Below are 13,084 nucleotides of genomic sequence, written 5' to 3'. Positions count from 1 at the left end.
GACGTGGTTAAAGCATTACCACTTAGCCGCCTGGAGACGTTGGTTTAAGCATAAAAATAAAGCATAACACGAAGCTTTACGATTAGTTGTACTGGTCCAGAAACAACCTAATCTGCCAAAACTATAAACCAGATTATGACTAGGGAAGCCACATGTTTTGATTTGGATAAAATTTCAAATAAGAGTCATAGCACATTTTCTATTAAGACTTAGCTGCGCTTAATTCCTTAGAGCCTAAAATGGTTATTACTTTGTTGTTTAGGGACCTGAACTGCCTGAAAGGATTTAAAAGTTCTAATTAGCAACCAGTCTTCTGTCAGTAAATGCAGTCCAGTATTAGGCCGTATCCGTGGATTTAATACTGTGCTTAGGGCATTCTCTCATCACAATCCAATTTACGAGCTCAACTAGAAAAAATACCTCATTTTTATGGGATGTATTCTGGGTTATTTCTTGTATAGCATGCCCCTCAACCCCTCACCACTATCAGGTGAATGTGATAAACGTAGAATGTGGAAGCAAGAATCTTTGGCCTATGTCGTGCACTGATAAGTCCCAGGCATTCAGTAGGTGCTCAGTAAATATTTGTTGAACGGATAAACTATATTAAAAGAAAAAAAAGGAAAAGCCGTTGATGGCTCAATACAACTACTATTCTGCAAGTAAGGGAGGGGTCTGATTTAAAGCTAAAAGCCCTTACCCATTATTTCATGATAAACCACAACCTGACAAGAGTGCTTTATAAGCTAGGATATTATCTTAAGCCCTTCTCTGCAATTCTGCGAATGCTTTGAAAACGAAGTCACGTTGCTATCTGAAGCAGTATGCTGCCAAGTCGATTCAGTGCGACCCTATAGACGGCAGCCCACCAGGCTCCCCCGTCCCTGGGATTCTCCAGGCAAGAACACTGGAGTGGATTGCTATTTCCTTCTCCAATGCATGAAAGTAAAAAGGGAAAGTGAAGTCACTCAGTCGTGTCTGACTTCTAGCGGCCCCATGGACTGCAGCCTACCAGGCTCCTCCTTCCGTGGGATTTTCCAGGCAAGAGTACTCGAGTGGGGTGCCATTGCCTTCTCCATGAGGCAGTATAACTCTACTTTTAAATAACCTGAGGTAATAACAAAGTAGAAGAGACATTGGAACAAATCCTTTAATAAAAAGCAATCCAAGCTTCTCTTGAACTAGGTTCATTTGATATATGACACTTTTATCAAGCTCCAAAATTAGAGGGTATTGAATTTAGATCATGTTTTATGTACTTCACTGTATTGTTTTCTTTTACTTTCAAAACCTGAAATTCCACCATTACAGTTTCATTCTTCGTAATGGAACTTTTTACCCTGTTGAAAATACAAAGAAGGTGGAGAGGAACATGAGAAAATCAAGAGCCCATTTAACAAAAGGACATTGTTTAAAAATAGAAAATTTCCCAAGAAGAAATAGTAATTGTAAACAAATGACCAACCTTATTAATAAGATAAATGCCTACAAAAAGAATAATAAATCAGTAAGCTAAAATTTAACTTACAGGTCATTGGCAGATTACTCTGTTTATAAAACTCCTTAGGGTTTTGGTTTGTTTTATTTAAGGTAACTTGAAAGAGAGAACAAGACAAGACTTGCTGTCTGAAAATGGTGTTGGAAGGTTAGACTTGGAAGGCAAAGTCCCTCCTTCCACTGGTTTTGTTTGTCTTTTTAGGCTGAACAACATTGAAACTGTTTTCTCATTTGGGGAAATTAAAGTTGAAGGGGAATTTGGAGGGTGTCTTCCCACTCCCTGAGAATAGTAACTGTTGCTAACCCATTAGTAGTTGGAAGCAGGCAAAACAGAAAGTGGAGCCAAAAGAGTTTAGGTTGTGTAGACTGAGGGCCTGTGAGTGGTTGGCTTTTGTTTCTGCTACCTCCTCTGTTCCTGTCCTTCCCAAGGCTTTGTATTGATCACTTTTTTTTTTTTTTTATGGTGATAAAATGTGTGCTGATACTTGGAGCTAGCTGGTATCTTTCAGTAAATTTCTGAATGAGCTCACCAGAGTTGCTTTCTGTTGCTCAGTCAAGAACCCTCAACTGCATGCTCTGTTTTGGGTAGACACATTTTCTGTTTATGAGGACATTTTCCCAAATGGTCTGGCATTGTTCCATAGCTGTATGATTTGAAATAAATGGTTCCCCTTGCCAAATCTGTTTCACTTCCTACTGGTGAGCACAAGTTGACTGGGTTTTTTTCCCCCTGCTCTTTCTATCCTCTTTTTGCCTGCTGCAAACATGGAAGTTGTTTTTTTCCCCCAAGATTTAAAATTACTAAAATTATATATTCAAGAGTTATTTATTACACTATTATTCCTTAATATTCATTTCAAAAAATTGAAATATCAAAATATGACTGTTAACCATTGTTCTTAAGTCCCACCAAGATTAATGTGCATCTTTCTCACAATGATTGCAATAAATGGAATATGTAATACTTTCAAAGTTTTCATAAGAAATCTTTGCCACAAATTATGCCAGCTGGCTATTTAATCTAGCTATTAAAGAGCAGAGAGGAAAGGCCACCTAAAGTGAGGTAATGGAATTATGATTTAGATTTATTACCAAAAACCATTTCTTCCTTGAGAGAGGTTATAGGAGGAGTAGAGCGCTCTTTGTTGAAATTCTTTGGGGTTCAGTCCTGGGTCATCTCTTGTCTCTCTATATCTGTCATCCTGTGATTTTAAGTATCATCTTTGTACTTTATGTCAAAGCTGGAATTCTGTTTTGAACCACAGACCTGCACATATTTGACTTCATACCTTGTCTTTCTTCTTGGAAGTTACACACATCTCAAACCTAATATTAAGAATGGAATTCCTGGGACTTCCCTGCTGATCCAGTGGCTAAGACTCCATGCTTCCAATGCAGGAGGCCTGGATTTGTCTTGTGGGGGAAATAGATCCCTGCATGCTGAAACTAAGACCCGGTGCAGCTGAATAAATAAATAAATAAATAAATAAAAGTGCTAGAAAAAAAAAAAATTTCTAATTTCCTTTCTTTCTCCCAACTTGTTTATTCTTTCCTTCCCTATTATTCTCTCCAATCTTCCCAACTATTATAACTATCAAAATCCAGTGAATTAAGGTCAAAACCTAGGGAGCAACACTATTTCTTCTTTTCCTAAATTTCTAATCCAATAAATCAGCTGAGACCTGTCAATCCATTTCAAAAATACATTTACAATTATTTGCATTTTCCTTTTCTCAAAATGATCATTGTTACCTCACCTAAACTACTAAAACAGCCTCCTAGCTGGTCTCCCTGCCCACTGTCAATCCATTTCTCAGAGAGAGCCGCTTGAATGATCTCTTTCAAATAAATCATGCCATATCTCTGATTACAATATTAACCTTCCACTGCAGCTGGATTGAAATCCAAACTACTTATGTAGCTTATCCACTATATATCCATAACCACTTATGTACCATGACCTGCATTTATCAATTTATTCTCACCTTGAACCACCTTCCTCTTAATTAATTATGTACACTACCATTGTTTCCATTCCAGAAACAGAAGGAGATCTTTTCTACTCCAGGGAATTTCAACATTTATACATTTGTTTAAAAAGGAGGAGGAACCAGTAAGGAGATTGAGAAAAAAACAACCAGGGAGGTAGAAGACAAATGAAATCAAATGTCGTAGTTTCTCTGTTACTGCAGGAAGCAACAGTTAGAACTGGGCATGGAATAACAGACTGGTTCCAAATAGGAAAAGGAGTACATCAAGACTGTATATTGTCACCCTGCTTATTTAACTTATATGCAGAGTACATCATGAGAAACGCTGGACTGGAAGATGCACAAGCTGGAATCAAGATTGCCGGGAGAAATATCAATAACCTCAGATATGCAGATGACACTACCCCTATGGCAGAAAGTGAAGAGGAACTAAAATGCCTCTTGATGAAAGTGAAAGAGGAGAGTGAAAAAGTTGGCTTAAAGCTCAACATTCAGAAAACTAAGATCATGGAATCTGGTCCCATCACTTCATGGGAAATAGATGGGGAAACAGTGTTAGACTTTATTTTGGGGGGGCTCCAAAATCACTGCAGATGGTGACTGCAGCCATGAAATTAAAAGACGCTTACTGCTTGGAAGGAAAGTTATGACCAACCTAGATAGCATATTAAAAAGCAGAGACATTACTTTGCCAACAAAGGTCCGTCTAGTCAAGGCTATGGTTTTTCCAGTGGTCATGGATGGATGTGAGAGTTGGACGGTAAAGAAAGCTGAGTGCCGAAGAATTGATGCTTTTGAACTGTGGTGTTGGAGAAGACTCTTGAGAGTCCCTTGGACTGCAAGGAGATCCAACCAGTCCATCCTAAAGGAGATCCATCCTGGGTATTCATTGGAAGGACTGATGCTGAAGCTGAAACTCCAATCCTTTGGCCGCCTCATGCAAAGGGTTGACTCATTTGAAAAGACCCTGATGCTGGGAGGGATTGGGGGCAGGAGGAGAAGGGGGTGACAGAGGATGAGATGGCTGGATGGCATCGCCGACTCGATGGGCATGAGTTTGAGTAAAATCCAGGAGTTGGTGATTGACAAGGAGGCCTGGCGTGCTATGATTCACGGGGTCGCAAAGAGTCGGACACGACTGAGTGGCTGAACTGAACTGAACTGTATAACAAAACTTAGCAGCTTTAAACAATAATTTCACAGTGTCTGTGGGTCAGGAATCTAGAGGGGTTATCTGCATGATTCTGGCTCAGGGTCTCATGAAGTTGCAGTAAAGTTGTCAGCTGAGATTGCAAACATCTGAAGTCTGAAGATTCACTCCACAATCACTCATGTGGACGTTGGCAGGAGACCTCAGTTCCCAATCACATGGACGTCTGCACGGGATGCCTCAGTGTCCTCATGCTACAGCTGGTTTCCCCTAGTTAATGATGAGAGAAAGGGGAGCCCAAGACAGAACTTGTTACCTTTATAAGCTAATCTCAGAAGTGACACACCATCACTCTACTATATTTTATTGACCATTCAGACCTAACCCTGGTGCAGTGTGAAAGCAGACTATACAAAGTCATGAATACCAGGAAGTGGAGATCATTGGAGACCATTTTGGAGATTGTCTTCCAGGCCAAGAGAAGCATGTGCTTAAGTGTGTGAATTCAAAAAGACAAGGACAATGTGCCTCTGTGCCATTCGGTCTGCAAGAAACACTATATGAATGCAATAATTAATACCCCTCTGAACTGAACTGAATGGGAATTCTGAAACTAAGCAACTCCAGCATCTACCAGCTATTTCAACTCACATTCATCCTCTGTTCATGTTACAACTTTCCTTCTGATTTCAGATTATGCTCCTTCTACCTCTTTACAACAGCTCACAACTTTCTTGATACCCATTTCTACAAGTAAACTTTAGGTATTTTTCAAATAAAATATTATTTTATTATTTATGTGTTTCTTAGCCACTTAACATGTATGAAACTCTGCTACCGTATTTGCTAGGTTCCTATTTTTTTTCATGTGTAACTGATGAAGTTTTTGAGTGTTACATCCTAAGCCTATTTTTGCCAAAAGCCCTGTGATTTTTATTGTGTTTTTGCCTAACACGTTACTTTTTAAAAAAAATTTTTATTGAAGTGTAGTTGACTTACAAGGTTGTGTTAGTTTCAGATGTGCAGCAAAGTAATTCAATCATATATACATATATGTATATGTATGTGGCTACATTTTATATATACATGCTTTTTCAGTTTCTTTTTCATTATAGGTTATTGTTGATCAATCTCTAAGTCGTGTCTGACTCTTTGCAACCCCACGAACTGCAGCACACCAGGCTTCCCTGTCCTTCACTGTCTCCAAGAGTTTGCTCAAACTCATGTCCACTGAGTCAGTGATGCCATCCAACCATCTCATCCTCTGTTAGTCTCTTCTCTTGCTTTCACTTCTTTTTGCCTTGGGAGAGTGACCTAAGAAAACAAGGCTATGATTTATGTCAGGGTAAGTTTTGCCTATATTCTCTTCTAGGATTTTTATAGTATGTCTTTTTTATTTTTAATATTTATTTGTTTGGCTGTGCTGAGTCTTAGTTGCAGCATGTAGAATCTTAGTTGTGATGTGTGGAATCTTATTTCCCTGACCAGGGATCCAACCTGGGCCCCCTGCATTGAGAGCATAGAGTCTTAGCCACTCTACCACCAGGCAAGTGTCACATGGTGTCATCCATGACCTATATTTAAGCCTTTAAGCCATTTTGAGTTTATTTTTGTGTATAATGTGAGGGAGTGTTCTAACCTCATCGATTTGCGTGCAGCTGTCCAACTTCCCCAGCATTGCTTGCTAAAGAGATCATCTTTTCTCAATTGTATATTCTTACCTCTTTTGTCACAGATTAACTGACTGTACATGAGTATGTTGATTTCTGGGCCCTAGCACATGAATTTTTATGAACACACATATTTCATTATAACAGAGCTGATTATATAACATTCAATAAATAGCGCCCCAGTTTTAACAACAAGGAAATTGAACCTTGCAGAAGTAGAGTATCTTGCCAAAGTCACATGTCAACTAAATTTTATCAAATGTCCATCTGGCTCTAAAGACTATCATCTTTTTACAGCAGTTTTTAACCATGTAAATACTTTTAGCAGAAGTAACATTAGATCAACCTGACCTTGTGCTGTTCCTTGCAACTTGGTTGATAGTTCCCATACATCTTATTCTAAGTAATAGGATACATAGTCTAGCTTGTTTACACATGCATATATATTTATCTGAACCGGTCTCTTATTACCCCAAAGTAAACAAATTTAAAAATTGAAGGGACTTTTCTGGTGGTCCAGTGGCTAAGACTCTGCACTCCCAATGCACAGGGCCAAGATCTGATCCCTAGTCAAAGAACTAGACCCCACATGCCACAAATAAGAGTTCATATGCCACAACTAAAGATCCTGCATGCTGCAGCGAAGATCCTACATGCTGCAACTAAGACCTGATGCAGCCAAATAAATAAAATAAATTTTTAAAGAAATTTCAGTGTCCAAGTAATGATTAAATGGTCTTGATAGATAAATGATGCATAACATGCTGCTGCTGCTGCTGCTGCTAAGTCGCTTCAGTCGTGTCCGATTCTGTGTGACCCCATAGACGGAAGCCCACCAGGCTCCCCCATCCCTGGGATTCTCCAGGCAAGAACACTGGAGTGGGTTGCCATTGCCTTCTCTGGATGCATAATATATTTCTAACTGGAAATTAAATGTTTAAAGCATTAGAAAAATGAGACACTAAGGGTATATACAATGGGATGACAGGTATGGAAGAGAAAGCAGAATTAAATAATCTCTCTGAGAAGATGGCTCAGTTATAAATATATAAATTGCCTGCAGGGAAGGCATATGCCCTCCAGCTTTTCAGAGATAAATGATTGTGTCAATGTCAAAAAATGATTGAATTTTGAAAAGTAGATAAAGTCAACTAGATGAATTGTGATGCCATATTTTATTCTGTTATTCAGCACATTTTTCATCAAGACAGAAAATAAATTATCAGTGCCACACCTGAATCTTCCCTTCCTCCAAACCTTAGGCTATGCTTTGTTTAAGAAAATACCTGATTTTTGCCCCATGAAACTGAAAGGAAGTAAAGAGTAAATGTAAGGGGAGTAAATATTCATCTAGGTTTTAAAGTTACTGGGAGTTGTGAGATAAATCCAGGTCATAAGAAAAGTTCTGGCCATCTTTGCAGATGGCTTGCTCTTTCCAATATAAGCTATATAATCTTTACAGGGTCATAATAATTTTACCCTGAGTGTTACTTTAGATGTTTTACAAACATTATCCGAGACCCAACAGTTTAACTCCATCCTATAGCTTTTCATAAAACTGCATTAGAATTTTATAATAAACTAAATAAAATTATTTGAGAATATATATATATATAATCATTCTGTAACTAATTTCAATGTAGCACAACATTGTTTCTTTTTTTAATTTATTTTATTTATGTATTTTTGGCTGCACTGGGTCTTCGTTGCTATGTATGGGCTTTCTCTAGTTGCAGCAAGCTTTTCTGTATATTCTAAAGCTTTTACAATAAGCACTGCTATCATAATACAAATTTGTCTTCAATTTAGACCATTTAGTTTTACTTAAGTTGCATAAGATAATGAGGAGCTAAGAACTAACTTAAGATTTTTTTTGTATGTGGTTCTTATAAATCATGGTCAAAAATTATACTTTAATAGAGGAAAATGAAATATTCATTAGTAAATCACCATTTTGATCAATCTAGTTCTAAATTACTGCTAGGCACATATTTGCTTCCAGAGAGAATTGTTGTTTCTTTTCTTTTTTTCTTTTTTTTTCTGGCATGCCCTGTAGTACTGTTTTTGCTTAATGAATCTTCTCTTGAACAGTGAAGGGGAGTACTATATAGTTCAGTGAGAAAACTATAAATGTTACATGATTCGCTTCCATTTAAAAGGAATCTTTATACTGAATTCCAACCAACCATGATATATATGCCTAAAAATGGCTTGATCTTTTGCAAGACAATTATTTTCAAAATTCATTTTGTCATATAGGATCTGGCTAGTTAGGTTGAAATTAACACCACCGGCTCATTTTTAAAATTCAATTTTAGAAAGAATTGTAAAATCACAGACCTAACTTTGTTTTCTTAGTGGTTGTACCATTTATTTTTAATGTCGGTGACAATAAAACCCCTTCAACCTTGTACTATAACTAGCTTAATTTCTTTCAACACAAACCCATCCAGCAGCTTTACCTAGATACATTCAGTCTTTCAGTCTCCATTACTTATCCCAGGGAGATATTTCTGCCAATGGTATCTGGGATGATCTGTTGTCCCTGTGATGAGATGCTCATTGTTTGAAAACAAGTTCATTAATGTGCTTAAATATCTTTTAGGAGCATGAGTCATAAAAATATTGATTATTATTGATTATTTACAATTTACTCATAGGGATCCTGCTGGCAACCATCTGGTGTATAAGACTGAAAGCTGGAGGAAAAAAATAAAAGTCACTGGAATAATATAATTTAGTCTCTACATGTCTTTATTACATGTACATATTAAGTTAGTGAGTTAGATGATAGTGGAATGAGATGAATGCTCTACAATAGCAGATAAATTTATGGAATTTAACACAAAGGTAAGTTAAAATTTTACTCAAAAGTGTATGTTGAAGGAAAAAATAAAGTAGAAATAATATTGTAATTAATTGGCAAATGTATTAGGGAGTATAGGATAGGCTATAGTAACAAATGGACTTTCCTAACGGCTCACTGGGGCTTCCCTCATAACTTAATCGGTAAAGAATCTGCCTGCAATGCAGGAGACCCAGGTTCAATTCCTGGGTTGGGAAGACCCCTGGAGAAGGAAATGGCAACCCACTCCAGTATTCTTGCCTGGAGAATCCCATGGACAGAGGAGCCTGGCGGGCTACAGTCCATGGCAAAGAGTCGGACACTACTGAGTGACTAAAGAGAGACAGAGTGACTCATTGGTAAACTATCAAGGGTGAAACAGACCACCAGCCCAGGTTGGATGCATGAGACAGTGCTCAGGGCTGGTGCATTGGGAAGACTCAGAGGGATGGGATGGGGAGGAAGGCGGGAGGGGGGATCGGGATGGGAAACACATGTAAATTCATGGCTGATTCATGTCAGTGTATGGCAAAAACCACTACAATATTGTAAAGTAATTAACCTCCAACTAATAAAAATAAATGGGAAAAAAAAAAAAAAAAAAGAATCCGCCTGTCAATACAGGAGACACAGGTTTGATCCCTGGGTCGGGAAGATCCCCTGGAGAAGGAAATGGCAACCCACTCCTGATTCTTGCCTGGGAAACCCTGTGACAGAGGCCCCTGGTGGGCTATAGTCTACAGGGTCGCAAAAGATTTGGACACAACTTAGGGACTAAACAACAAATAGTATTAATAACAGATAGACTCTAAAATATATAATGACTCACACACAATAGAGGCTTTCTCTCTTTCAACAGATCAAGGCAATTCTAATGTTTTGATAACTATTTCTTCAAGTAGTGATTCGGGGTGCTAAGCTATCTGTGGCTCTCCAATCTCATGGGGCCTTTGGCTAGAATTCAAGAGTCCACTAACCTCCAAAGGATTCAGGGCTGCCCGTATATTTGCACGGGAAAAGTTACATCACTGTTAACTTCAAACCAAAATTTGTCATTTCCTTTAATTATGAATATAGGCAAGAACCACAGAAAGCATTATCAGTATTTGCATCTTTGTAACAAATAAATCACGGTTGTTTTTTTTTTTATCATCACTGTTGTTGCCAAACTTTCAAAGAACCACTTATACTCAGCACACTTTCAAAATTACAGTGGTTATTAGACTTTCCTCTAGATCTTGTATTTTAATACAAAACAAAAACAAAAACTTCATTGTGGTATGCAGGCTTTTGCATGGCCCCCAGTTTCCTGGCATTCACACCTTTGCATAATACTCTTCTAGTGAATAGAGTCTGGTGAAAGTGATTCTATGTCATTTCTGAGATTAGGTCATAACATTTCAATGGATTCTGTGCCCTCTCTTTGAGCATTTGCTCTTGGGGAGGTCATGCTGCCATGACATGAGAACTCTGTGGAGGGGTGGATGTGACAAAGGACTGAAGCCTGCCAACAGCCGTTTGAGCACGCTTAGCAGTGGATCTTCTCCCCAATCAAGCTTCCAGATAGTTGCATCCCTAATTGTCACCTTGAATGTAGCCTTTTGAAAGACTCTGGACCAGAACTGCCCAGTTCAGCTGCTCCTAACCCACAGAAACCATGAAAAAAATGTTGTTTTATGGTAATTTGTTACAAAGCGATAGATAATGAATATGCTCAGATATATTATGTATTATTGATTTTCTAAATATTCTAATAATTTTATTTAATGCAGTTTGTTTCCTTTATAATTCTAGATTTGTATACATTTAACAAACATTCTGCAAAGGGATTCAGAGGCTTCTAAGGTGTGTCAAAGGAATCCATAGTACAGTAAAGATTACAAGCCTCATTGTTGCTCTATGACGACCAGCAAAAGGAGAAAGGAGTATGGAGGAAGTATACTTTTTTATATTGGCCTAGAAGAAGACATCATTTCTGATCACATTTTATTGGTGTGGACTAGTCACATGACCACAACTTGACCCAATGAGGGCTGGGAAATGTAGTTCTTGGTGAACAGCCATTTGCTAGCCATTGGTCCATGTAAGAGGAGGATATGCTCTAATGGATAGTGCCAGAGCAAATGTTCAAAATATAAAGAAAAGCAATGAAAATAATATGTACTAGAATAGAATCTTAAAGCTCATTTGAAAATTGAACACAGAGTCAAATGAAAGAAGCAGATGGTAATGACAAATCATTTTCTGTGAAGTGATTTTTATTCCAAATGATAAGACATCTGTAAATCTAAAGATGTGAAGAACTAGTCTGGGTTTACCATCTAGATCAGAAAATAAGAAATAAAAATCTTCTTTAGTGTACCTTAAGAATAAATTTTTGAGATTATAAACATAGAATCTTAATTTTTCTGAATTAACTGAACAAGGATGTGATAGGATTGTTGGTGATTCATTTATTCAATAAACATCTGCTGAGGGCCTACTCTATAACAGAGACTGTAGGAAGTACTGGGGAAAATGAGATGACCAAAACTGAGACAAGACCCAGAGAGCCTAGGATAAGGAAAATGGCCCAGCCAAGTAAATCCATAATGTCTTCTGCTCAGTACTGTGACATACGTAACCACAGGGTGCTAAAAGCAATACACTGACAGCAGAATAATTCTTAATTACTTGTTTCATTTCAACATGCCTTGAGCTAAGATGATCAAATTAAATTGGAATGTCAAGCTCTAGTTGTTAAATAGGGTAAGACTCCTCTGGGAATCATTTATCAGGCCTTCCCAGAATCCCTAAATCCACAAAGTAAAGCTGTCCATCAGTATTCACAGAAGAGAGTCCAATCCTCTGCTGATGGGGTCATGGCAAGAAAGAATTCTTGGAGGTCCACCATGGGGTTCCATGCATGAAGTGTTCATGTGAAACAACTAGTAATGCTATGTACCCGCCAACATTTTCAAGATGACCAATGACTAATTATGACCGCTGGAGAAAAATCCAGGCACAGGGAAACTGGGCTGCCAACAGTTGATCGGTATCGGGAGCTTCCCTGATGGCTCAGCAGGTGAAGAATCTGCCTACAATGCTGAAGACACAGGAGACTCAGATTCAATCCCTGGGTTGGGAAGATCTCCTGGAGGAGGAAATGGCAACCCACTCCAGTATTCTTGCCTGGAAAATCCCGTGGACAGAGGAGCCTGTTGGGCTATTGTCCAAAGTGTCACAGCAATTCAGACATGGCCAAGCAACTGAGCATGCATCTTTGAGAGTAGGCAACCTATTCTTTCCTTGAACGGTGGCAGCCCCATGCTCAGGTACATGGCTTAATGAGCAGATGAACAGAATGCAGGCTGGGTCCCAGTCCCATGTGACTCCCAGCTGCACATCCTGGTGAAGACAGTAATCTACATAATCTACTGTCGTGGGCAGAGGCTCTTGCATGAAAGTTCCTTGGTAAAACAGCACGTCTCCCGACTACATCTTTCTTCTGAACATCTCTCCCTTTGTGACCCTCATCTTAACAACTTGAGTTTTTAGCACCATGTCTATTATCCTTACGCAGCCAACAGGACAATGCAAGAATTATACTCAGTTTTACGATGTTGAATATTCATTCAACAAATATTTATTGATCAATTGTTCCAGTGGTCATGTATGGATGTGAGAGTTGGACTATAAAGAAAGCTGAGAGCCAAAGAATTGATGCTTTTTGAACTGTGGTGTTGGAGAAGACTCTTGAGAGTCCCTTGGACTGCAAGGAGATCCAACCAGTCCATCCTAAAGGAGATCAGTCCTGGGTGTTCATTGGAAGGACTGATGTTGAAGCTGAAATTCCAATACTTTGGCCACCCGATGTGAAGAGCTGACTCATTTGAAAAGACCTTGATGCTGGGAAAGATTGAGGGCAGGAGGAAAAGGGGAGACAGAGGAT

The sequence above is a fragment of the Odocoileus virginianus genome, chromosome 34, assembly GCF_023699985.2.
Source record: "Odocoileus virginianus isolate 20LAN1187 ecotype Illinois chromosome 34, Ovbor_1.2, whole genome shotgun sequence".
Taxonomy (NCBI): Eukaryota; Metazoa; Chordata; class Mammalia; order Artiodactyla; family Cervidae; genus Odocoileus; species Odocoileus virginianus.
Note: the sequence above shows the minus strand (reverse complement) of the source record.